At 46.4% G+C, this 25,945-nt stretch overlaps 1 long non-coding RNA gene across 1 annotated transcript; it reads right to left on the reverse strand.

Annotated features, from left to right (window-relative positions):
- Positions 1 to 222: 222 nt before the first annotated feature.
- On the reverse strand, positions 223 to 25,945 carry LOC141065434 (uncharacterized). The gene is made up of 2 exons (XR_012226410.1): positions 25,632 to 25,945; positions 223 to 403 (listed from the first exon to the last, which is right to left on the reverse strand). It is a non-coding gene; the product is annotated as an uncharacterized lncRNA (long non-coding RNA).

Raw genomic sequence — 25,945 nt, forward strand, 5'->3', positions numbered from 1 at the left:
ACGGGCATAAACATCAGATGCCTAACAGCCCTCTCTCCACTTCTCCGGACACATACACCTATGTGTAGTCTCCTCCTACCACTTATACACAACCATGGAGGCAGCTTATTTCTACGGGAGCAGAAGGATCGGTCAGCTGAAATCCAGCATAGATTCGACACGTTCGTCTGAATGGTGTCTACATGGTTAGCAGTGAGATAAAAAAAAATCCGAGCTATGGAGTCACCAGAAAATGTTTTATTACTGCACAGAATCTGACTTTCCAGCTGTTCTTACAGAGTACAACCGTCGCACATTGTCCACAACGAGGCAGCTCCCGATCATTATTTCCAGAGCTGGCCTTCATCCTCTTGACTGGCCTCCTTGAAGACTTGGCACCATCCCTGAGGAGTTACTCAATCACCTGAAAAGCACAAAATCAACTTTTAAAACCTAAATCATTCATGAAATGAAGATTTTACTTACGTTTACCCAATGCGAATATATGTGTAGGGGATTTAGGGACGAGGTTGGGACAAAACAATTGGATAGAGTGTCAGTTAAATTCCCATGAAATCGTACTAGCAGAGAACATAAAACAGGTAAACTATAAAAGGAACTAAACAATATAAAGAACTAGATTCAGGTAGAATTAACTTAGTGATTGTAGTAACGGCTCCAAAAGAACGTACGCAATCCTTCTGGAGACCTACAAAGATGAGACAAATAGAAGTAAGGAGTGCACCAGTTAAAGCAGTCAAATGAGTTAAAAGATGGGTAATTAGATCGATCAAAATTGGAAATGTTTGTAGTAATTTAGGGCAGTTTTGAGGTCGGGCTCTGCCACTTCGGCGCAGGACTCATAAAGGGAGATGAGGGATGTATAGATATGACAACTGAGAGCTGTCAAGGGATAAGGGAGGGTCTATTTATCCAAGGATGCCAAGTTGATAGGAAATCGCTATGTGAGCGTGACTCCCAACGTGACAGCTCTTCCATTCTATAGATGTCTTGAACTTTAGTTACCCATTCAGCAATTTTGGGGGAGGAGGGTTGTCTCCAATGAATGGAGATTAGATGCTTAGCAGCCGCTAACAAAAGTGGTAGTAGGTTATGTTTCTTGGGTTTAAACTCTCTAGTAGGTAGTGATAGAAGAACTTCTTGAGGGGTTAGGTTCCGTTTAGTTAATCCTAATTGGCGCAGGGAACTATCAATTCCTGACCAGTATGCAGAAATAGCCGGGCATGTCCAAAAGATGTGAGTCAGTGTTCCAACCGAACCAGAGCATCTCCAACATAGAGGAGAGGAAACCAAACCCATATGGAACAGTCTGTCCGGAGTTCTGTACCAGCGTGAAAGAATTTTAAAAGCATTTTCCTGTAATAGAATACAAATTGAGAAACCGTGGGAGTTGCCTAAGATTTGACTAGTCTCCTGGGTAGATAAAGACAGATTTAGTTCAGATTCCCATGAGGATAAATAAAGTGGCTTAAACTGAGATAGCGGATTGACCAGATTAACATACAATTTAGAGACGAGTTTAGGGGGAATAGACCGGAGACCTACTAAAAATTCCAGCCATAGCCAGTCAGAACCATGTTTGTATCTCGACCTAAATTTGGAAATAATAAAACGTATATGAAGTTTTTGTAAAAGGTCTCGAGGTTGTTTCCTGGCGTCTTTTGGCCAGTCTTCTGTACAGGGGACCTGGTTAGAGAGAAGGTGCAAGATTGGCAGATTCGGTAAAAAATCCCATTGACCATAAACGTCAACATAGTTCGGGTCAGTCAGCCAAGGAATGACTCTTATTGGAATATGGTCTAAAAAATAGCAATGAGGTAATATATTAGGAACTAAAGAACGTCTAATAGATAAGGTGTTATAAGTTATGGCGTCGATCGAGTGAGTAGCTGGGGTACAGGAAGACCAGAGAAAAACCTCAGCCATATTGCCCAACAGACTGACTTCAAAATTTAGAGCTTTCTGATCAGGGTTGGTCTTAACCATGCGTAGCCAACGGGATAGGTGGATGGCCTGGTAGTATTTCTTGAAGTCAGGGAGACCGAGTCCCCCTTTATTTTTTGGTAAAAATAAAATTTTGGGAGGCAGTCTGGCTCTTTTGTTTTTCCATATGAATTTTGAGACTAATTTGTTCACCATGATAAAAAAGGAATTGGGAAGAGGAATAGGGACCATATTCATAACATAAAAATTTTTTGGAAAAATATAGGATTTGACAACATTGATCCTCCCTATCCAAGAAAGATAAGGTAATTCGTAAGAATTAGGTGGAGTTTGTAAGTTGGATAACAGGGAGAAAATTAAATTTATATAGAGTAGAGGGGTCAGCAGGTTAAATAAATCCCCAGGAATTTTAATTTTTCAGGAGGCCAATGAAAAGGGGTCGTTTGTTTTAGCTTCGAGACCTCTTTTTCTGATGCCGAGATATTCAAAATTTCAGACTTTCTCATGTTAATTTTGAAGTTCACATGGTATGCCTTTCAGCTAACCCCAGCTTACCCCAGTGTTATTTATGACCTTGTTTACTCTGGCTTGATCATATACATCTGGTCCACTCTTAATTGTCTGGCCAAGATGAGCAGAGACCACTCCTCTCTGCTTCACACCTGACTGCACTTAGTTGTACATATATTGCAGAGTACAAGTCTGCATAGACTTCAGTCTGCATTGTGATTGCTATAAGTGTGTGCTAGAAGTGTGAAGATTAATTTAAGAATTAAAACCAGAATTGAACCAGAAGGGAACTGAAGGTAACTGGACACAGTCACTGTAAACAATGTTTCTGTTTGTTTTCACTTTCACCCCAATAATCCTTCACTTTCTGCTAATTCCCCTAATCCCTACTCCTAGTAAGGAACTGTTCATCTCTTCTTCAATCCTCCCCATCCACCTCACCTCCGCCTCAAAACTGTTCCTTAACATACAATCCTCTGTCTCCAAACACAGACAGCCCCCTCATGCCCTCTCCTGCCCCCACCTGGTAACACTTTCTCTGCTCCTTCTCACTGCTGGTGATATCTCTCCAAATCCTGGTCCTCCTCACCACATTCCCACAGTCATTTCTACCTCCCATCCACGCTCTATCACAACCTTCCGTAACCTCTCCAACCTTATACCCATTCACCCAGCCCCCGCTTCCCCAGTCCCACTAACAGGAGCTCTGTGGAACGCTCGCTCTGTCTGCAACAAGCTTTCCTACATCCATGATCTTTTTGTTACTACCAAACTCTCCTTCCTCGCCATCACCGAAACCTGGCTCACCCCTTCTGACACAGCCTCTCCTGCTGCACTTTCGTATGGCGGCTTCCACCTTTCTCACACCCCCCGCCCCAGCAGCAAACATGGTGGAGGAGTTGGTTTTCTCCTGTCAGATACCTGCTCCTTCACCCCAATCCCACTGCCACCCTCTGTTACCCTCCCTTCCTTTGAGGTGCACTCTGTGCGCATCTACTCCCCCTCCAACCTCCAACTGGCTGTCATCTACCGCCCCCCAGGGCCAGCCACCACCTTCTTTGACCACTTCACCACCTGGTTACTTCATTTCCTTTCCGCGGACATCCCTACTATCATCATGGGCGACTTCAACATCCCCATTGACACTTCCCTCTCAGCTGCCACTAAACTTCTATCTCTCACTTCCTCCTTCGGCCTCACTCAATGGTCTTCTACAGCCACCCACAAAGATGGCCACACACTGGACCTCATCTTCACCCGCCTCTGCTCCCTATCTAACCTCTCTAACTCACCTCTTCCTCTCTCTGACCACAACCTGCTCACATTCTCTTCCCTCTTCACTCCATGTCTACAATCCCCACCCCACAAACTTTCACACCCTCGCAGGAATCTTAAACACCTTGACCTACACTCATTCTCCGAATCCCTCCTCCCTCTTACAGATATAAGTTCCTTACACAATGCGGATGACGCTGCCGCTCTATATAACACCACAATAGCTGTAGCTTTGGAATCCGCTGCCCCACTTACACATACCAAAACTCGCAAAATCAACAGACAGCCCTGGCACACCAGCCTGACCAAAGAGCTGAGGCGAGCTTCCAGGGCTGCTGAGCGCAGATGGAAAAGATCCCACTCCAACGAGCATTTCATCGCATTCAAACAGTCCCTCACTACTTTCAAGACCACACTCGCCACAGCTAAACAAACCTACTTCTCATCTCTCATATCCTCCCTGTCTCACAACCCTAAACAGTTATTCAACACCTTCAATTCTCTCCTCCGTCCCCCAGCACCTCCTCCCTCCCCACTCATCTCAGCTGAAGACTTTGCCTCATTTTTCAAGCAGAAAATTGATAACATCAGGGACAGTTTTGGTCAACAACCCCCAGAGCCCTTCCTCCCGACTTCCCAGCCCTCCACCTTCAAAACCAACTTCTCCACCAATACAGAAGATCGACTCTCCACTCTACTCTCAAGATCACATCTCACCACCTGTGCACTCGACCCGATCCCATCCCACTTCATCCCAAACCTCACCACAGTCTTCATCCCAACCCTAACCCATCTCTTCAACCTATCACTAACAACTGGTGTTTTCCCCTCAAGCTTTAAACATGCCTCCATCACACCTATCCTCAAAAAGCCCTCTCTTGACCCATCCTCTGTATCTAGCTATCGCCCTATATCACTTCTCCCATACGCCTCCAAGCTACTGGAACAACACGTCTACCTTGAACTGTCCTCCCATCTCTCTTCTTGCTCCCTCTTCGACCGCTTACAATCTGGCTTCCGGTCACACCACTCCACTGAAACTGCCCTTACTAAGGTCACCAATGACCTCTTAACTGCCAAGAGCAAGCGACACTACTCTGTCCTCCTCCTCCTGGACCTGTCGGCTGCCTTTGACACAGTGGACCATTCCCTATTATTACAGACCCTCTCATCCCTCGGCATCACAGACTTGGCCCTCTCCTGGATCTCATCATACCTAACAGACCGGACATTCAGCGTCTCCCACTCACACACCACCTCCTCACCTCGCCCCCTATCTGTCGGAGTCCCACAAGGTTCAGTCCTAGGGCCCCTGCTGTTCTCTATTTACACCTTTGGCCTGGGACAGCTCATAGAATCTCATGGCTTTCAGTATCATCTTTATGCTGATGACACACAGATCTACATCTCTGGACCAGATATCACCTCCCTACTAACCAGAATCCCTCAATGTCTGTCCACTATTTCATCCTTCTTCTCCACTAGATATCTGAAACTCAACATGGACAAAACAGAATTCATCATCTTTCCCCCATCTCACGTGACCCCCCCTACGAACCTATCAATTACAGTAAATGACTGCCCACTCTCCCCAGTCCCACAAGCTCGCTGCCTCGGAGTAATCCTTGATGCTGATCTCTCCTTCAAACCACATATCCAAACCCTTTCCACTTCCTGCCGACTTCAACTCAAAAATATTTCACGCATCCGTTCATTCCTCACCCAAGAATCTGCAAAAACCCTAGTCCATGCCCTCATCATCTCTCGCCTTGACTACTGCAACCTCATGCTCTGCGGCCTCCCCTCAAACACTCTCGCACCCCTCCAATCTATTCTAAACTCTGCTGCCCGACTAATCCACCTGTCCCCCCGCTATTCCCCAGCTTCTCCCCTCTGTCAATCCCTTCACTGGCTCCCAATTGCCCAGAGACTCCATTACAAAACCCTAACCATGACATACAAAGCCATCCACAACTTGTCTCCTCCATACATCTGTGACCTCGTCTCCCGGTACTTTCCTGCACGCAACCTCCGATCCTCACAAGATCTCCTTCTCTACTCCCCTCTTATCTCCTCTTCCCACAATCGCATACAAGATTTCTCTCGCGCATCACCCCTACTCTGGAACTCTCTACCACAACATATCAGACTCTCACCTACCATCGAAACCTTCAAAAAGAGCCTGAAGACCCACCTCTTCCGACAAGCCTATAACCTGCAGTAACCACCGATCGACCAAACCGCTGCACGACCAGCTCTACCCTCGCCTACTGTATTATCACCCATCCCTTGAAGATTGTGAGCCCTCGCGGGCAGGGTCCTCTCTCCTCCTGTACCAGTTATGACTTGTATTGTTTAAGATTATTGTACTTGTTTTTATGTATACCCCCCTCACATGTAAAGCGCCATGGAATAAATGGCGCTATAACAATAAATAATAATAATAATAATAATAAGTTAGAAAGAATTCCAAATTCCGTAAATAAATCTGAGAGGTGTGAAAAAGCTGTGTTGGGGTTAGTAATCAAGAGTAGGAGGAGGTCATCTGCAAAAGCAGCTATCTTGAGTTCGATCTGGCCCACCACTAATCCCCTGATATTGGGGTCTTGCCTGATTTTCTGTATCAATGTTTCCATCACTAGGACATAAAGGGAGGGGGAGAGAGGGCAGCCCTGTCTAGTGCCTTTGGTAATCTTGAAAGAGTTTGAAAATAAACCATTTACCCTGACCTTAGCAGTTGGGGTCGTATAGAGAGACATAATGGCTTCTATAAAAGGAGGAGGAAAATCAAATTTTTGCAAAGTGCAAATCAAATAATGCCAGCTAATTCTATCGAAGGCCTTCTCGGTGTCTGTCGACAGAATGGTTAATGGAATGCCGGAGCGTTTAGCATGAGAGATAGCAAGTAAAGTTTTTGTAGCATTGTCTTTTCCCTACCTTCCCTTTACGAAACCCACTTGGTCAGGGTGGATCAATGTTTCCAGGACACTATTAATTCTAGAGGCTAGAATCTTCGACCATAACGTCAAATCAGTTTTAAGTAAAGAGATAGGCCGATAGTTGCTACAAAGGCTGCTGTCTCTACCCTCCTTGGGAATGATAGTAATATATGCCTCCAGAGATTGACTAGATGGGGTTTTCTCCTCCAGAAATGCATTAAACAGGTCAACTAGGTGGGGAAGGAGAATGTCTGCAAATTTTTTGTAATAAATCACAGGGAAACCGTCTGGGCCTGGCGTTTTATTGTTTGGGATAGTGTGTCCTGTATTTCTTGGAAAGTAATTTTTGAGAGAAGAGATATATGATTTCCTAATGGGACCTTGGGAAGAGAAAGGGGGGCTAAAAATTTCTGTATCCTGTCTGCTGCAGTAGAGCAGTCTATCATCGGTTCAGGAGTATCTAAATTATAGAGTGATTCGTAGTATTGTCGAAAAGTCTCCGCAATCTTGTCCTAAACACCTTGGCGGGACGGGGTAACGTGTCAATAGCGAGATCAAGAAAGATTGGGGCATGGTCTGAGATAGTGATGATACCTATTTTAGTAGATTTAATTAACTGCAGAGCTTGTGCTTGGACTAAGAGAAGGTCAATTCGGTGGTATGAGGAGTGGGGAGGTGAGAAAAACGTAAAATCTTTCGTGGTTGGGTGGAGAAGACGCCAGGGATCGATAAGTTGAAGCCATTCTAATTTATATAAAAGTTTACGTCTTAAGGCATGAGAAATGGTGGAAGAACCACTTGTAGCGTCTATTTCAGGTTGAAGAGTAAGGTTGAAGTCCCCACCCACAATCAGTAGCCCTTCCTTAAATAGTTGCAGTGTGTCTAGTGTTTTTATAATCCATTGCACTTGCTGAGCGTTGGGGGCGTATAGATTAGCAAAGGTGACCACAGTATTAGCTAGCATTCCCTTGATGAAAATATACCGGCCTTCGTGGTCGCTTAAACTGTCCTTTAGGGCAAATGGGATACCTTTTTTTTTATTGCCACACTTAAGGGGGTTTTACACATAGCGATATCGCCAACAATATCGCTAAAGCATCACCGATTTGGTGACGCAGCAGCGATATCGCTATGTGTGATACTTACCTCCGACCGGCTCCCCCGCTGTCCATCGCTGATCGCGCAGCTCCATTTCTCGTCATCTGCTTCCTGCTGGGCTTCCTGCTGGCGCCGACGAGCGACGCGTGGACGCGGACGGGAGGACGTCAGGATCGCCGCGTCTGAAAGGTAAGTAACGACCGCTAGATCGCTGCTGCATCGCTGTGAGATCTGCCTGTGTGGCAGCTCACTAGCGATCATTTAGCGATGCACCAGCGATCCTGACCAGGTCATATCGCTGGTCGGGATCGCTGGTGCATCACTAAATGTAAAGGGGCCTTAACCCCTTTAGCACTAGAAGTCCCAGAAATTTCGAGCTCCCCCCTGAAGTCCTGAAAGAGGGTCAAATGACCATTAGTCCAAACTGACAACTCTGATGGCTCCAATTAGCATCCTTTCATTTGTAAATGTGGCCATTGCCTGAGGAATCTGAAGGGGGCAATTATGTTGATCCACCTCAACAAAGGTCTTGTAAGAGAGTGTAAACAAAAGAATGTAAGCTGCTCCTGAGTGTGTCTGCCCACCCCCCAGCTGCATTGTCCTTTTGTGCTGTGGGGGATAGATAGGTGACTGCTTCACCTTTTTTGTTCACAAGAAGCAAAATGCAGAGAAGGCACACCATTCAACAGGCATTGGAACTGATCCTGAGCAACACCAACCCTTCAACCGGATTCGGACTCTGAGCTGTCTTCAGGTTAGATTTTTCAAATTACCTATTTTTATTTCCTGACTATCTTTTTTATTTATTATTATTATTATTTTTATTACTATTATTATTATTTATTTATATAGCACCATTGGTTCCATGGTGCTGTACATGAGAGGGGGGTTACATACAGATTACAGATATCACTTACAGCAAGCAAACTAACAATCACAGACTGATACAGAGGGGAGAGAGGACCCTGTCCTTTCGGGCTTACATGCTACAGGATGGTGGGGAAGGAGACAGTAGGTTGGGGGGTTACAGCAGTTCCAGTAATGGTGAGGCGGTAGCTCCAGTAGTGGTGAGGAGGCAGCGGGGATCACTGCAGGTTGTAGGCTTTCCTGAAGAGGTGGGTTTTCAGGTTCCGTCTGAAGGATCCGAGTGTGGTTGATAGCTGGATGTGTTGGGGCAGGGAATTCCAGAGGATGGGGGCTATTCGGGAGAAGTCTTGGAGGCGGTTGGGTGAGGAGCAGAGCCTTGGGGGACTCCAATAGAGAGAGGGTGGGATGAGGAGGTAGTGTGGGAGTGGGAAACGCTGAATGTGCGGTTTGAAAGGTATGAGGAGATCCAGGATAGGGCTAGGTCTTTGATGCCAAAGGAGGAGAGGATCTGTAGGAGGCAGTGGTCAACTGTGTCGAAAGCAGAGGACAGGTCTAGAAGCAGGAGTATAGAATATTGTCTGTTTGCTTTGGCTGTAAGTAGATCATTAGTGATTTTGGTCAGGGCTGTCTCAGTAGAACCAAAACAAAATGTTAATTTGAAATTATTTATCTTGCAGATGATGAGACTCCTCCTCTACCAAAAAAGAGAGCTCGGTTGGCGAGTGAGCCGACAGAGACCGCAAAATATGGCACAGTGTGGCGTGAAGTACAAGTGGGGAAACGTCTCCATTTCACCCCAATAGAACCATACCCTACAGATGGAGAGCCAAGTGCTAAGGTCAGACAAAGTGTCTGGAGTCGCCTTCAGAGCTTCCTCTGTTTTATCACTCTTGACATGCTTCGTAGCATTCAAGAATGGACTACTCAACATGCACGTCATACGGAGCATGTGGATTGGTTCATGGGTCTCCCGGAACTAATGGCATTTATTTCAGTCATTATCTTGCAGGGGGTGACCAAGGTTCCATCACTACGTGACAGCTGGTCAGCAAACCTGGCAAACCCAAGGATCATTGCAACTATGGCCCGAAACCGCTTCCAAGACATCATGCAACACCTATGCTTTGATGACATGTTCACACGCAGTGAGCGAGTGGAGACCGATAAGTTTGCTGCAATCTCCGATGTGTGGAGATCGTTTGTCACTAACTGCATCGCATCCTACAACCCTGGTCGACACATCACTGATGATGAACAGCTTTTCCCGTCAAAGACTCTCTGCTGTTTTCTGCAATACATTGCAACAAAACCAGACAAGTTTGGCCTCAAGTTTTGGGTGGCTTGCAACTTGAAATCAAAGTACTTCTGTAATGTCCTCCCATATCTTGGCAAGGACCCCAGTCGTCCCAGCCGGGAGAGACTGTCCGAAACTCTAGTGATGAGGCTGATAAAACCATTCATGGACAAGGGCAGAACTGTAACCACGGCCAATTTCTTTACATCATTGTCACTTGCACAACGACTGCTTAGCCGGAAAACCACTATCCTCGGCACAGTCAACAAGAGTCGCCGGGAAATTCCTCAATCTGCTAGACAGATGGACCGCACTGAATTCACCACTCAGGTGTTTTCAACCACTGGTGCCACACTGACAGTGTATGCACCCAAACGAAAGAAGGCCGACTACATTCTCAGCAGCATGCACTGCGTGGTTGAGACTGAGGATACCAACAAAAGGAAGCAAAACACGGTCACACAATACAACCACACAAAGTGCGGTGTGGATGTAATGGACCAAATGGTGCGGGAGTACAGCGTGCGTGCAGGAACATGGAGACGGCCAGTCGCCATGTTCTACAACATGATTGACATGGCAGCACTGAATGCGCATGTTCTTTATCAGGCATGCACTGAAGTGCAGGAGAGACGGGTGGACTTCCTGGTTGAGCTTGCAAAAGAGTTAGGTGGCTCTCATGTGAGTGAAAAGAAGGCACGCAAGGAGAAACTCCTTCGGCAACAACCTTCCACACCCAGCCCTGGCAAAAGGGCGAAGTGTCAGGTCAACCATCGATGCACGAACAATTGTGCAACTGAGAGATGTGTTGACTGCTACAAATACACGTGTGGCAAATGTACCAGGGACATACCCAGGCAGTGCCAGGTATGTTCCGACAGTGCAGACAGAGTTCGGTGAGTGCTAAAATGCTAGTCACACAAGAAGGACATGCCACTCACACACATGCAGCCCCGCCACTGTAGCCTATTGTAAATATGTGTGGAATTGTTTTATTCCTTGTATTTTTTTTATTATTTTTATATCAAAAATAAAAATCATGGAGACAAATAACAGTTGTTCTTTTGTATATTTTTCACACTGAAATTTCAGTCCTCCTGACTTAGACACAAATGCTTCTGGTCCTTACTCACAGCTGTACCTTGCTCTAAAATTTCTAATTCTCTATTTAAAATATATAAAAAATGATTCATTGTTTCAGTGCTTTTTTGTTCAAATGAATGTGCGCTATATGGCGGTACAGACACCTTACAGCTGTGTGACTGTGCACTATATGGTGGTACAGGCCCCTCATAGCTCTGTGACTGTGCACTATATGGCGGTACAGGCCCCTCATAGCTCTGTGACTGTGCACTATATGGTGGTACAGGCCCCTCATAGCTCTGTGACTGTGTACTATATGGTGCTACAGGCCCCTCATAGCTCTGTGACTGTGCACTATATGGCAGTACAGGCCCCTCATAGCTCTGTGACTGTGCACTATATGGCGGTACAGGCCCCTCATAGCTCTGTGACTGTGCACTATATTGTGGTACGGCCCCTCATAGCTGTGTGACTGTGCACTATATGGCGGTACAGGCCCCTCATAACTCTGTGACTGTGTACTATATGGTGCTACAGGCCCCTCATAGCTCTGTGACTGTGCACTATATGGCGGTACAGGCACCTCATAGCTCTGTGACTGTGCACTATATGGCGGTACAGGCCCCTCATAGCTCTGTGACTGTGCACTATATGGCGGTACAGGCCCCTCATAGCTCTGTGACTGTGCACTATATGGCGGTACAGGCCCCTCATAGCTCTGTGACTGTGCACTATATGGCGGTACAGGCTCCTCATAGCTCTGTGACTGTGCACTATATGGCAGTAAAGGCCCCTCATAGCTCTGTGACTGTGCACTATATGGCGGTACAGGCCACCCATAGCAGTGTGACTGTGCACTATATGGTGGTACGGCCCCTCATAGCTGTGTGACTGTGCACTATTTGGCGGTACAGGCCCCTCGTAGCTGTGTGACTGTGCACTATATGGTGCTACAGGCCCCTCATAGCAGTGTGACTGTGCACTATATGGCGGTACAGGCCCCTCATAGCTCTGTCACTGTGCACTATATGGCGGTACAGGCCCCTCATAGCAGTGTGACTGTGCACTATATGGTGGTACGGCCCCTCATAGCTGTGTGACTGTGCACTATATGGCGGTACAGGCCCCTCATAGCTGTGTGACTGTGCACTATATGATGCTACAGGCCCCTCATAGCAGTGTGACTGTGCACTATATGGCGGTACAGACCCCTCATAGCTCTGTGTCTGTGCACTCTATGGCGGTACAGGCCCCTCATAGCTCTGTATATATATAAAAAATGATTCATTGTTTCAGTGCTTTTTTGCTCAAATAAAACTAAACTAAATACAATATGTATAGTCTTTATATTATCAAATACAATAAACTGAATAGAACTAACTAGAAACTATATGGTTAAACTCAATGGAAAACAACCTCCTGTGGTGCTACAGTAGTGGCCTTAATTACATAGCAAAAGACGGTGATTATAGGATGTTAGATAAAATCCTTCAGGTCATTCCACCCGTCTCTGGGTTCCAAAAGTAGAAATGTGAAATGACCCCTCTCTGGGACTTCTAGTGTTAGAGGAAGAGGAACTACAACTGTTAAAACAGACAGGATAAGAAGAGAAGGATGTGTTAGGGATTCTGCCTAATTTGAAGTGGGTTTCCTGTAGGAAAAAAATTTGTGCATTCTGTTTTTTAAAAGATTAAGGACTTGGTTGTGTTTAGAAGGGGGGTTCAGTCCTTTGACATTAAACAACGCCACCGTAACAGAGCCCGGGCTCACCTGACTACTCATGGTTAGTGATTCTCATAGGGAATCTTGTCCTATCTGAAAACCTGAAAAATAAGAACATCATGAACAATAAACTTTTTACAAACAATGACTCCCCTACCATGGGGGGGGGTATGAGAACCCAAACATAGGTGAGGTAGTCCAAGTTGTGAGCTAGGTTAGAGAATGAGGGAAATAAAGTATATAACGCAGACAACATAAAGTAGAAGGAAAGCTAGGTTAAAAGGAGGAACATTAATAAGAAATTACAAGACATTAAAAAAGTAATGTCATCACAGGAGAATAGATGAAATTAATGTAGACTCAGAGTTTCTGCAGTTCAAGGTGGGTGTTTCTTGGGATCCTGCTTCTTGGTTTTAGGAGAAATATATTTCTTTTTCACCGACCATTCTTGCGATCTAGTAAGGGGAGGAAGATTCCAATTGGTGTTGTGGTGTAGTGACCACTATGTCCACTGGGGGGTGCTGTGTGGGTGTCCCAGGACGGGTGTACAGGCACATTCAGTGTGGTAACAGCAGCAGGGTCCTAAATGACCATTATGGGTCTCAAGGTGGGTGGCCTTGGGATGCAGGCTCGAGTATTGATCAGCAGAGGTACTGCTGATATTTCTGTTACACTGTGTCAGGGAAGCCTGTGTGTGTCTATGTGCAATAGAACCTTTAGTGATGTCATAGCCATGTGATCACCTGTGGGTGTGGTTACAGGGCTATGTAATTGAGGTGTTTGGCACATGTGAGAGAGTGTGAGGGAGTCTGTCAGTGTGGACAGACTTCCCTGTGTCCAGGTGGGACACTACAGAGAGTGGCCTGTGTGCTAAGGAAGGAGAAGCCTTCCTGTGTCTGCGGCTGCAGATAGAGCGCTGCTCAGGACATTGCCCTGGCCTGGGTATATTAGTTGTATATGGGGAGGACTACACCTCCCAGCATGTGCTGAGGCTCTCGGTCCGAGTCTGAAGCCACGGACGTTTATGATCTTTGGCCTAAGCTAGAGGCTATGTTGGTGATAGGCGGAGTTATGGTTTATGGAGCAAATAAACCTCATGGACTTTGGGAAAACCTGCCTCATAATTGTCTCCTGCTGCACCTGAGCGAGTCGAAATCCCTACAATTGGTGGAGAATGCGGGCAGCGATTCCCAGAAACACGTGTGGCAGTGCTGGCGATTCTGAGCCAGGAGAGCAGACGGTCTGACAACCGTGAGTAATACTGACTGAGGTCAGAGAAAGTGACTGTATTAAAATTTGTGGGATACCTCTGAGGAGAAGAGGCGCCTTGGAAACTGTGTGGGCAACACAGGAGAGACGGACTGGTGTTCATGTGGTACTGACCTGAGTCAAGGAGTAAAACGGTGACCCGTGTGGCCGACACAGGTATCGGACAGCTGTTCATGTGGTACTGACCTGGGTCAGTGAGGAAGACAGTGTACCTGGAGGGTTCAGTGAGGAAAGGTCCTGGAGGGTCAGCCCTGGGAGCAGAGTCGGATCCCAGGAGCACGTGGTGTGACCTTGGACCTGGTGAGGCACGAGTGTTGGGCAGTCTCAGGCGGAGACCGATGTCCTGAGGAGCACCCGCCGAGCCCCTGGACCTGGTGAGGCCGGTGTGTGAGGAGACCATGGGAGGAGGGTCGGCTCCCTGAATTGCACCCGGTGTGCCCTGTGTGTTGGACGGTTTCAAGTGGAGACAGGAGCGTCCTGAATAGCACACAGTCAGGACACGCAAGTTTTTTTTGGAGTTTTTCCTGCATGTGTTTTTTTTTTTCCGTTTTCCTCTGCAAAACCTGAAGGTGCTTGCTGTGGCTCAGTGGGGTCACGAAGGTCTCGCAGCACAAGGACCTGGTGTTTTCTTGTTGGGATCTGCCCTGGGAGCATTGGTAGCAGACGCTGTCTGTTTACACCATCCTGCTGCAGCTTTATGGAGTGTAACTAAGCGGATACAGTAGTTGTGGCTTTACTCATCTATTAAGGGTGAGTACCCTGTATTATTTCTTTGTACCCATTATACCGGCACTGGTAAGGCCCTATGGGCGCGCTTTTGTGTTTTTTTTTTATCTTGGAGGGTGACAAGCGGCTTCCAGTAACCCGGCGCGGTTACGAAGGGGACAAGCGGCTTCCGGTGGATCGGCGGGTCCTCGAAGATGGCGCAGCAGGAGCTGCAGTGACTCCAGCCGCTGTGTGTGTGTGAACAGCAGCCAGTGGTGTCGGTGATCGGTGACAGCAGGAGCTGTGGCAGTGCCAGAAGGAACTGGTGTGGTGTTGTGCTTAAAGGGCCAGTACCAGCCTGAAAGACAAACTGTGTGGTGTGAACTGTGGTCTGAGAAGACCGGTATAACGGACATGGGGAGATCCCGAAAGGGGGTGGAGTCCGAAAAGGGGGTGGAAACCCAAAAGGGGGTGGAGTCCCAAAATAGGGCGGTAACCAAAAAAGAAGTGGTGGTCCAGAAAGGGGCCAAGTGTGAAGAAATGGCAGCCCTGGTTGGCTCAGTGGGTATGTCTGGGAAACTGCAGTGTTCATGTATGTCATTTCCAGAATGTGAGATATTCTTTCCGAGTGATGACTGGCCGCAAGTGTGTACCGTGATGCTACACCGGGAAGGGATATCAGGACGGTTAGACTCAAAGAGTCAGGTGACGCTGATAGGAACTCCTCTCACTTTCTGTCTGACTGAGAAAATGGTCCAGGTTCGCTGTGCACATGTGGTCACAGTGAACTATGCAGTAGACATAATAATGTTTGAGGGGCTTGGAGGCAGTGAGTGCCAAGGGGGTAGTATCCCATCAGACGTAGTGTATGCCTTGGAGTGGGGCCGGGACTTTGTCAGGTTTGATGATATATGCCATGAGGATGGAGACATTCCTACTGTTGGACTAACCAGTACGAAGACGCTGACGCCTCCTAACGTGGACAGGCCAGACATAAGGGCGACCAGAGTAAGAATTGCGTTAGATGAATTTACTGACCTGACGTCACCTGAAGGGTACCACAGTGTGAATGAGAATGGTGTGGTGAGCAAAAAGAGCTGAGCTGACACACGGATAGAGTGTCTTGGGGGTTCACCGTACGATGTGGTGTGACTGTGACGTGTTGTTGCCAGTAGCCACCACTAGGACAGAATCTAGTGCTGTGCTGATTGAAACTTGTGACAAAACTGACGCTGACCTGGTGGATAAGACGGCGGGAGTAGTCACACGGTTAGTGAGTAAGTGGAGGGAAGACTCAATCTCGGGGGGTGACTGTGGCTCTGAGCAAGAAAGGGAGCACAGAGTAGAAGCGCTAGAGAAAGAAGTCTTGGAGCTCAGAGGTCACCTGTCCACCTGGCAAAGTGTGAACAAGAACCTCAAGGAAGAGATGGAGGAACTCAGAGGAGTAGTTAACAGTCTTCTGCGGGAGGAATTGGACGAAGACTTACCGCGGGTGAGCGCGAGTGAGAGTAAGACAGAACTGCCAGTAGCCATCTTAGAAAAGGGTCCTGAAGACTGTAAATCTCAGGAAGATGTTGAGCCAAGAGCTGCACAAGACAGTCACCCGGTCTTGGCAGATACCTTGAGGGAAGTGTTCGTGGGGAACCCAGAGCCATCTGTCCAGGATGAGAGCAAGTCCATGACCTTCAAGTGCGTGATGGAGGTACCCGAAGACGTGCGAGAAGCGTGTGCCAGCGAAGGTGTGCATGAGACCTTTAAAAAGGCAGTAAAAGCCTATAGTGTGAGCTGGGCACCAGAAACAAACCAGTTGGTGATACTGGCAGAAACGGAAGACACAGAGAGAAGGGTGGCTGTCCTGAAGGAGATGCACCTACAATGTCTCCGCACGAAACAGATGCTCGTGAAGCGTAATAGGAAAGCCGCTCGACGTCTGGAGCTTGCAAGGGGAGCTCAAAGTCGGCTGGGCTTGGTGGAAGACATAATTCCGGTACCCAGAAATCTGGTGGGGAAAGTCATTGGCAGACTTGGAAAGATGATGCAGGAGATGGTGAATCGATCCAGTGTGAAGAGAGTGAGGATCCCACTTGCTGGTGAAATCCAAGTCGCTGTTGAAGATGACATGGTTCCTGTCATTGTGGTTGGTTCGGTGGAAAGCATTGGGAAGCTTCGCATGCTCCTGGAATATCGGGTAGCATACCTGAAGGAGATTGAGCAGCTAACGCAGGATCGACTGCAGGTGAATAAGCAGATACAGAACGTCAGGTGGCATCCACCTCCAACCCAAGGTGTAAGGACCCGAAGGGATTCTCCAAGGAATGAAAGGACAGGTAGTCGAAGGCAAGAACGTCGAGAGTCCGCAAGTGGCCGTTCTAATCTTAGTGACATAGGCACAAGACCTGGTGGTGGACATAGCGACAGAGGGTCAGACTCAGACCAGCCAGTTAGCCCAACTGGACGTGGGACTCGTGACCATACGAACTGGGAGAGCCGGCCAGTGAGAGAAAAGTCGGGTGACGGAGCGCACTGCAGACAGGTGGAGACTAAAGAGTGTCTGGTCACACTGACGGATATTAACGGGAAGGCCAAAGCCCAAGGCCGAGATACTGACTGCTGGGGGCGGGGGAGGCCTAACGTAAATATATTGCAGCATGATTACCGAAACAGACGGAGATGGTCCTCTCGACTTGTAGGGCAAGGTGACATGGGTGCCCGGTCTCAAGATCCCTGGGTGATGTCATGTGTTTGAACAGAGGGGGGAGGTATGTGGTGTAGTGACCACTATGTCCGCTGGGGGGCGCTGTGTGGGTGTCCCAGGACGAGTGTACAGGCACATTCAGTGTGGTAACAGGAGCAGGGTCCTAAATGACCATTATGGGTCTCAAGGTGGGTGGCCTTGGGATGCAGGCTCCAGGGTGTATTGATCAGCAGAGCTACTGCTGATATTTCTGTTACACTGTATCAGGGAAGCCTGTGTGTGTCTATGTGCAATAGAACCTTTAGTGAGGTCATAGCCATGTGATCACCTGTGGGTGTGGTTACAGGGCTATGTAATTGAGGTGTTTGGCACATGTGAGAGAGTGTGTGAGGGAGTCTGTCAGAGGTGGACAGACTTCCCTGTGTCCAGGTGGGACACTACAGAGAGTGGCCTGTGTGCTAAGGAAGGAGAAGCCTTCCTGGGTCTGCGGCTGCAGATAGAGCGCTGCTCGGGACATTGCCCTGGCCTATGTATTCGTTGTATATGGGGAGGACTACACCTCCCAGCTTGTGCTGAGGCTCTGTGTCCGAGTCTGAAGCCACGGACGTTTATGATCTTTTGGCCTAAGCTAGAGGCTATGTTGGTGATAGGCGGAGCTTTGTTTTATGGAGCAAATAAACCTCATGGACTTTGGGAAAACCTGCCTCATAATTGTCTCCCGCTGCACCTGAGCGAGTCGAAATCCCTACAGTGTCTATCGGCATCCATGAAGGTAGATCCATGGGTGAAATGCCCAAAGAGTCCCAAGCTTTGGGTAGGTCTTCCGGGGAACGTATCGAGATTTGTCTGCCTCCTGCGTTTATTGCAAGGCCAAAGGGGTACAGCCATTTGTAGTTAAGATTTTTGGCTCTTAAAGCTGAAAGGAGTGGTCTGAGAATCCTTCTCTTAGCTAGGGTCGATGGAGCAAGGTCCTGAAAGAGTTGCAGTTGAGAGTTCTCATACAGGATTTTGTCCTGTTCTCTAGCGTTTGTTAGGATGTCTGCAGTGTCCACATAACTAAGGAGGCCACAGATAACATCTCTCGGTGGCTCGTCTTGCTTTGGATTAGGTCTCAGAGCACGATGTACTCGTTCAATAGTGATAGAGGCGGCTCTGTCCTGACCGAGAATGCTGGCGAAGATTTCTCTGGATACTTTTCCCAAGGTATCATGTGCAAAAGATTCAGGAATGCCTCTTATATGGATATTCTTTCATCTGCTCCCATTTTCCTGGTCTTCTGCTGCTAATAGAGCTACATTAAGCTGTTGTTGTTTGAGGACTTGCTCGTTAAGACAGTTAAGAGCGTCTACTTGCTCTGAGTTTGCAGACTCTAAGGCCTCAACCCTTTGACCCAGATGTTGGAGATCTGAACGCATGCCGGATATCTCCTCCAGGATGAGTTTCATATTTTGAGCTAACAGTTTGTTCATGAACGCTCTAGAGATGGGAGCGGCATCTTCCATCATAGAGTCACTGTTGAAGTTGTCACCACTAGATTCAGAATCGTCCAAGTTCTCGAAAGAAGTTGATTTTTTGAGTGACCTTCTTGCAGAAGTTTGGGAGGTTTCGGATTTTTTCTTTTGATATTTGTCTAAGTCTCCATGTGTGTTTTTTTTCTGTTCGTCTGCTGCTGCTTTATTAGATAGTTTTTCACGTTCTTTTTGTGATTTAGCCATTATGAGAGTTCTGATAATGTGAAAGCTGTGTTCACATCTTGGACATATGAGAAACTTGTTTAATAGTGCATTATGTCTAGACTTTGAACGCAGTACCTAACATGGCCATTGGATGTCGCTAGAGGAGCACAAAATGAGATAGAGACTGCGACTGTGCTGGCAGAGTATAGAAAATGCCAAATAAATATAAAAGGATGAAAAATTTCCACCATAAGTATATAGGTAGATTATTGTTTATGGCACAAAAAATAGAAAATTATGGTGAGGTCTGTGGAAAGTCTCAAATATCCGCCAAATATATAGCTTGTTTATTGCAAGTAGTTGCTGCCCAGTGTTATCCACACAGACTCCCTTGCTTCAGTATTGCTGACAAAGGGGTGTGGGGCAGCAGGCAGTAACGCAAGGCACAATATGCAGGAGGGGAGAAAAGCCAGTTCAGCCTTTCCGTCCCAGCGCGGTCCACACAGCCTCACTGCCACAGGAGCCCAGCTAAGATGGCTGCTGGAGATCTAGGGGTCCCTCCACAGGCGCACTGAGGCCGGACACGCCGCCCAGCACAGAGGGGCCGTAAAGCGCCGTACCGCGCCCTACCGGAGGACAGAGAGGCGGCTCCGGGATCGCCCCTGCAGACGGCGCCGAGCCCAGAACCACCCGCCGCGCTCCAGAGGAGAGGACTCCCACGGGCGACCGCCGCGGCACCAGGAAGCCTGCCCGGCAGGATGTGAAGCCGCCCTCGATGGGATGCATGCCCCCGGCCGACCAGCGCCAGACAGGCGCTGCAGGACTGCCCACGGCAAGCCGGGTAAGTGACGCTGGGCTAGTGGGGCGCCAGAGTAGTCACCGGTCCTCCGTCTTTGTCGGCAGGGGAAGATGACTCACGTGGCAGGCGGTCTCCCCACCAAGATGGCGGCTCCGGCGGGAACTTAGGTAGCAGGGAGTTTCCTGGGTTGAGGGGGCTCCCGGCGGTATTCTGAATAGGAAGTTTAGCCCTTGAACTCAAAGGACGGTCGCGGAAGGCAGCAAGCTGAAGATTCTCCTTATCAGAGGGGTATAAAGCCCCGGTGTCCAGAGCAAGATGGCCGCTTCTTCTCTCACACCCTGTCCCGGAGAGGTGTCCTTCCCAGTAGCAGAGAAAAAGGCACTTTAGTCAGATAAAACTGGAGTCCACTCAAGGCCAGTCGTTTGTGCAGGTGCTGAGTGAGGCCAAAGATCCTTTCTCACTGCAGAAAAACGTTATTTAGCAGCTTAATATGAGGTATCTGGAGGAGAGCTCAAAATCCTGCTGCCTCTCACGTCCAAGGCTAGGCCACGCCCCCAGTATCATAATAATTTTGATGGTCACTTGAGTCTTATAGATTTGACCTCAATTCCATATCTACAGCAGAGAAGTGAGATTTTTGAGCTTGACTACAAGTAAGGATTGGTGGAGTCCTTCTATCTGTGTATGTGTCTATATTGTGGAGCATATGTGAAACTATAGAACTATAGAAGCTTCAAATTCATCTAGTTCTCTGAAGGAGAAGAGACACTGCCCAATAGACAACCAGGATGACTCATGATTCCTACTCGTCCCCGATGTAGAGAAGAAGAACTAATGTTGGTTTCTGGACAGAATTACTTCTCTATTAGATTTATTTTCTCCCCTAGTGCTGGACATGGAACTAGGTCTGATGTCACTGACACTCACCAAAAGGACTTGTGTGCACCAGGGTTCCCCAACTCCAGTCCTCAAGGCCCACCAACAGATCATGTTTTCAGGATTTCCTTTGTATTGCACAGGTGAAGCAATTATCACCTGAGCAATACTAAGGAAATCCTCAAAACATGATCTGTTGGTGGGCCTTGAGGACTGGAGTTGGGGAACCCTGGTATACACTACTAGACTAAGTACTTAAAACATACAGAAACGCCCAATACTCTGTATATAGAAAAAAGCGGTAACCATAATAAATCAACCGCCATCAAATGCATTGTTCCACTCCATAAATACTATGCAAACAGGAGAAACAGAAGGAGTAGTGGATTCAAGATTAATTATAAAAATACAAAATGTATTAGTAATTGCATGCACAGAAAAGCATAATAAGTCAAAATTCAAAATTCCATGAAGTCATAAGACGCAAGATACGACAGACCCAACAGGGAGAAACAGATATGGACACTGTGCACCCCAGCAGTCACAGAAGCACAAATAATACAAAAAGATCTAGGAAGTATAGAACTGAATACAGTTATTATGCAGGTATGACCCCATCTCTGTATATCATGGCCAAAAAACATATATTTATAGCTAGAAATGGAGGGATTCCCTGCAGCCATATAGTGAAATATTGCTAGTGATAGCGATAGATGGCAGTCCCTGAAATGCTTCCCAAATCCATAATGGATGCATACAAAGTGAAGGTAAATTGCTTACCAGGAGTGCACAGGTTAACCAGGTCCGAACGGCGACTCCCGACGCGCGTTTCGCGCCTACTGCGGGCACTTTCTCAAGGGAGTGAGGGCTAGGTGTGGAGAGGACTATTTTATGTCATGGCATCCTGATCACCTGTGTGATCATGTGATATAAACGGACAAATCAGAGCTGCACTAGCGGCGCCTGCGCATACAAATAACCAAGCCCTCTCACAGTGAGGCGTGACTACAGGTGTGACAGAAGAATCAAGTCCACGCCGCGATAACGGCACATGCGCCATGTAACAACCGGGTCCTCTAGCAGTGGGACAGGTGTCAGGCATCAGGGCAAACGCGCCGGGGAGGAAACCCAGTGCGTGTACCCGAGGCACATAAGACGCCGATCTCCATGCAGAGGACCCGGAGAACATAGGCCATGCCATAAACATGCATAAGCAGTAATTAGGCAATAAGTATACAATGATAAATATGCAAGAACAGTATACAGAAAGCCAATGCATATTGACATAGGTAATAGTGACAAAATAATCAAGCCCATATAACGGCACAATGTGAAATATAATGAATCAATAGTTGTCCATATGCATGTTTATGCAGTATTTAACTTTATTGTCATTGCTATGTTGGCATTTTTTATATTTTTTTGTTGTTCTTAAGTGTGGTGTTTAGCTGCACTATTTAATACGCAATATGCTATAGGTGATAGTGTTTTGTGGCCCTTTTATTTAGTGGCACCATGTAGAAGGTGCCAGTTAAGATTGATGGTCGCCGAGCATGGACAGCCCGCTTCAAATCATCCCACAGATGTTCAATGATATTCAGGTCTGGGGACTGGGATGGCCATTCCAGAACATTGTAATTGTTCCTCCGCATGAATGCCTGAGTAGATTTGGAGCGGTGTTTTGGATCATTGTCTTGCTGAAATATCCATCCCCTGTGTAACTTCAACTTCGTCACTGATTCTTGCACATTATTGTCAAGAATCTGCTGATACTGAGTTGAATCCATGCGACCCTCAACTTTAACAAGATTCCCGGTGCCGGCATTGGCCACTCAGCCCCAAAGCATGATGGAACCTCCACCAAATTTTACTGTGGGTAGCAAGTGTTTTTCTTGGAATGCTGTGTTTTTTAGCCTCCATGCATAACGCCTTTTTGTATGACCAAACAACTCAATCTTTGTTTCATCAGTCCACAGGACCTTCTTCCAAAATGTAACTTGCTTGTCCAAATGTGCTTTTGCAGACCTCAGGTGACTCTGTTTGTGGCGTGCTTGCAGAAACGGCTTCTTTCGCATCACTCTCCCATACAGCTTCTCCTTGTGCAAAGTGCGCTGTATTGTTGACCGATGCACAGTGACACCATCTGCAGCAAGATGATGCTGCCGGTCTTTGGAGGTGGTCTGTGGATTGTCCTTGACTGTTCTCACCATTCTTCTTCTCTGCCTTTCTGATATTTTTCTTGGCCTGCCACTTCTGGGCTTAACAAGAACTGTACCTGTGTTCTTCCATCTCCTTACTATGTTCCTCACAGTGGAAACTGACAGGTTAAATCTCTGAGACAACTTTTTGTATCCTTCCCCTGAGAAGCTATGTTGAATAATCTTTGTTCTCAGATTCAGATCATTTGAGAGTTGTTTTGAGGAGCCCATGATGCCACTCTTCCTAGGAGAATCACATAGGAGAACCACTTGCAAGTGGCCACCTGAAATACCTTTTCTCATGATTTGATACACCTGGCTATGAAGTTCAAAGCTCAATGAGGTTACAAAACCAATTTAGTGCTTCAGGAAGTCAGAAAAAAGTAGTTAGGAGTAGAGTTGAGCGACTTTGGTCGGATCGGGTTTCGTGAAACCCGAATGAAACAAAATAAGTTTCAGATGAAACTCGTCCGACTAGAGCAAAAAAAGTCGGAGTTTCGTCCGACTTTTATTTCCCATTGACTTGCATTGGGGTCGGGTTTCGGACGAAACTCCGACTTTGTTTTGCTCTCGTCGGACGAGTTTCATCTGAAACTTATTTTGTTTCATTCGGGTTTCACGAAACCCGATCTGACCAAAGTCGCTCAACTCTAGTTAGGAGTGTTCAAATCAAGAAAATGATAAGGGTGCCCATACTTTTGCACAGGTCAAATTTTGTTAAAATGCAGATTGCACATTTTCTGTTAGTACAATAAACCTCATTTGAATCCAGAAATATAACTGAGTCCATCAGTTATTAGATATATGAAACTGAAATAGCTGTTACAAAAACCAAACTTGTTATAAAGAAAAAAGGTTAACATTAATAGAGGTGCCCAAACTTTTTAGATATGACTGTATTTGTGCTTCTGTGACTGCTGGGGTGCACAGTGTCCATATCTGTTTCTCCCCGTTGGGTCTGTCCTATCTTGCGTCTTATGACTTCATGGAATTTTGAATTTTGACTTATTATGCTTTTCTGTGCATGCAATTACTAATACATTTTGTATTTTTATAATTAATCTTGAATCCACTACTCCTTCTGTTTCTCCTGTTTGCATAGACTAAGTACTTGTAGAGCCCGAGGGTGAAGAATATGAATCATGAAAGTACAATATGACTGAGACCCCTCAGCAACTTGTGTACACTAACAGGCTATGTTCACACGTTGCATCTTTGATGCTTTTTGTCTTGCAGTAAAAACCTGCACTCTTAGCAGTAAAGAAGTTTTGCTGAATTTTTTGCTGCATTTTTTCTGCATTGTTTTTGTTGTGTTTCCAGGTTCATACAATTTAGTGTCTGTTGTTCCAGAGCTTTCTGCACAAAAGAACACAGCAAAACTTGATACCTGCGTTTTTGCACTCACTCATTGTTTTCTATGGGTGAAAAAATTCTGCAAACACGCTGAAAGAAGTGACACGCTGCAGTTTTAAAAAATGCTGCAGTTTTCCAATTCAGTCAGGGAAAAAAAACCAATGTGTGCACATGAGATTTCTGAAGTCTCATAGCTTTTGCTGGTACTGTAAAACACATCTTTTCATTTGAAAGGAAAAAAAAAACCGCAGGAAAAAAAATGCAGCAAAAACTCAACATGTGAATATAGCCTACGACTGAGCATTCATAGTGCTGAGGGTGAATATCAATGATGAATGAACAATATGATTAGGGCTTAATTGACAGATTTGTGTACACTACTAGACTAAGTACTCATAGTGCTGAGGGTGGAGGAAATGAATTGTGAAACGCCAATATTAATGAGGCTCATTTAGGGACTTGTGTATACTAGTAGTCTAAGTACTCATAGTTGTGAGGTTGAAAGCTGTGAATGATGAAACTTCAATATTAATAATGTTCAGAGGGACTTGTAAAGCCTACTAGACTGAGAACTCATAGTGCTGAGGGTGAAGATGAATGATGAACGTATAATGTGATTAGGGCTCAAATGACAGATTTGTGTACACTACTAGACTAAGTACTCATAGTACTGAGGGTGAAGGAAATGAATCGTGAAACTCCAATATTAATGAGGCTCATCTGAGGAACTTGTGTGCACTAGTAGTCTAAGTACTCATAGTTCTGAGGGTGAAAGAGATGAATTATGCAGCTCCAGCATGACCTAGGTTCACCTGAGGGAGCTGTGCAGAATAGTAGAATAAGTACTTATATGATTGAAGGTGAAGGAGAATAATGATAACAGTCAAAAGACTAAGGTGCATCTGAGGACGTTGTGTACACTCCTAGACTAAGAACTCATAGTGCTGAGGGTGAAAGAGATTAATAATGAAGCTCCAGCATGACTAAGGCTCACCTGAGGGAGCTGTGCAGAATAGTAGACTAAGTACTTATATGACTGAAGGTGAAAGAGAATATTGATGAAAGTCAAAGACTAAGGTTCATCTGAGGATGCTGTGTACACTCCTAGCAAAATACGGCCCAGTCATGACATTACCATTGTTGTACGTGGCAGATGCTCCACTTTCTTACAGCTATATTATTAGTTTTCGTCATTTTTCAGTTGTGACTTTCCATACAGAGCAGAGTCTTTGTGGAGTTCTTAGGGTTTTTACATTTTTTTACTACAGGAATAGATGATTGCTGTTACAACATATTGGTGATAAAATAACCAAAGTTTTGTTACTTACGGGGTCGGTGCACTGCTGGAGACAGTTGTTATGGCAGCACTTCTGACTGCCCTGACAATGCATGTCCCTCCCACACAACGGAGATGGAAAAGGAGTCGGACAAGGTGGAACGATGTTCACTGCTGGACATCTCCCAGGATTATCTGCATGGAGAAGAAAGAGTCACACACCAGGAAAATGATGACATTCATAGTAGAATGTCATTATGAAGAGCAATTCAAGAGAACATACTGATATTCTAGACCATGAGTGAGCAAACTTTAGTGGTCCGAAAACTAGATTTTCAGATTAAAGTAATTGAAAACCATAACAAA

Source organism: Dendrobates tinctorius, unplaced genomic scaffold, assembly GCF_039654945.1.
Source record: "Dendrobates tinctorius isolate UK_male_01 unplaced genomic scaffold, ASM3965494v1 ptg000251l, whole genome shotgun sequence".
In the NCBI taxonomy this organism is placed as follows: domain Eukaryota; kingdom Metazoa; phylum Chordata; class Amphibia; order Anura; family Dendrobatidae; genus Dendrobates; species Dendrobates tinctorius.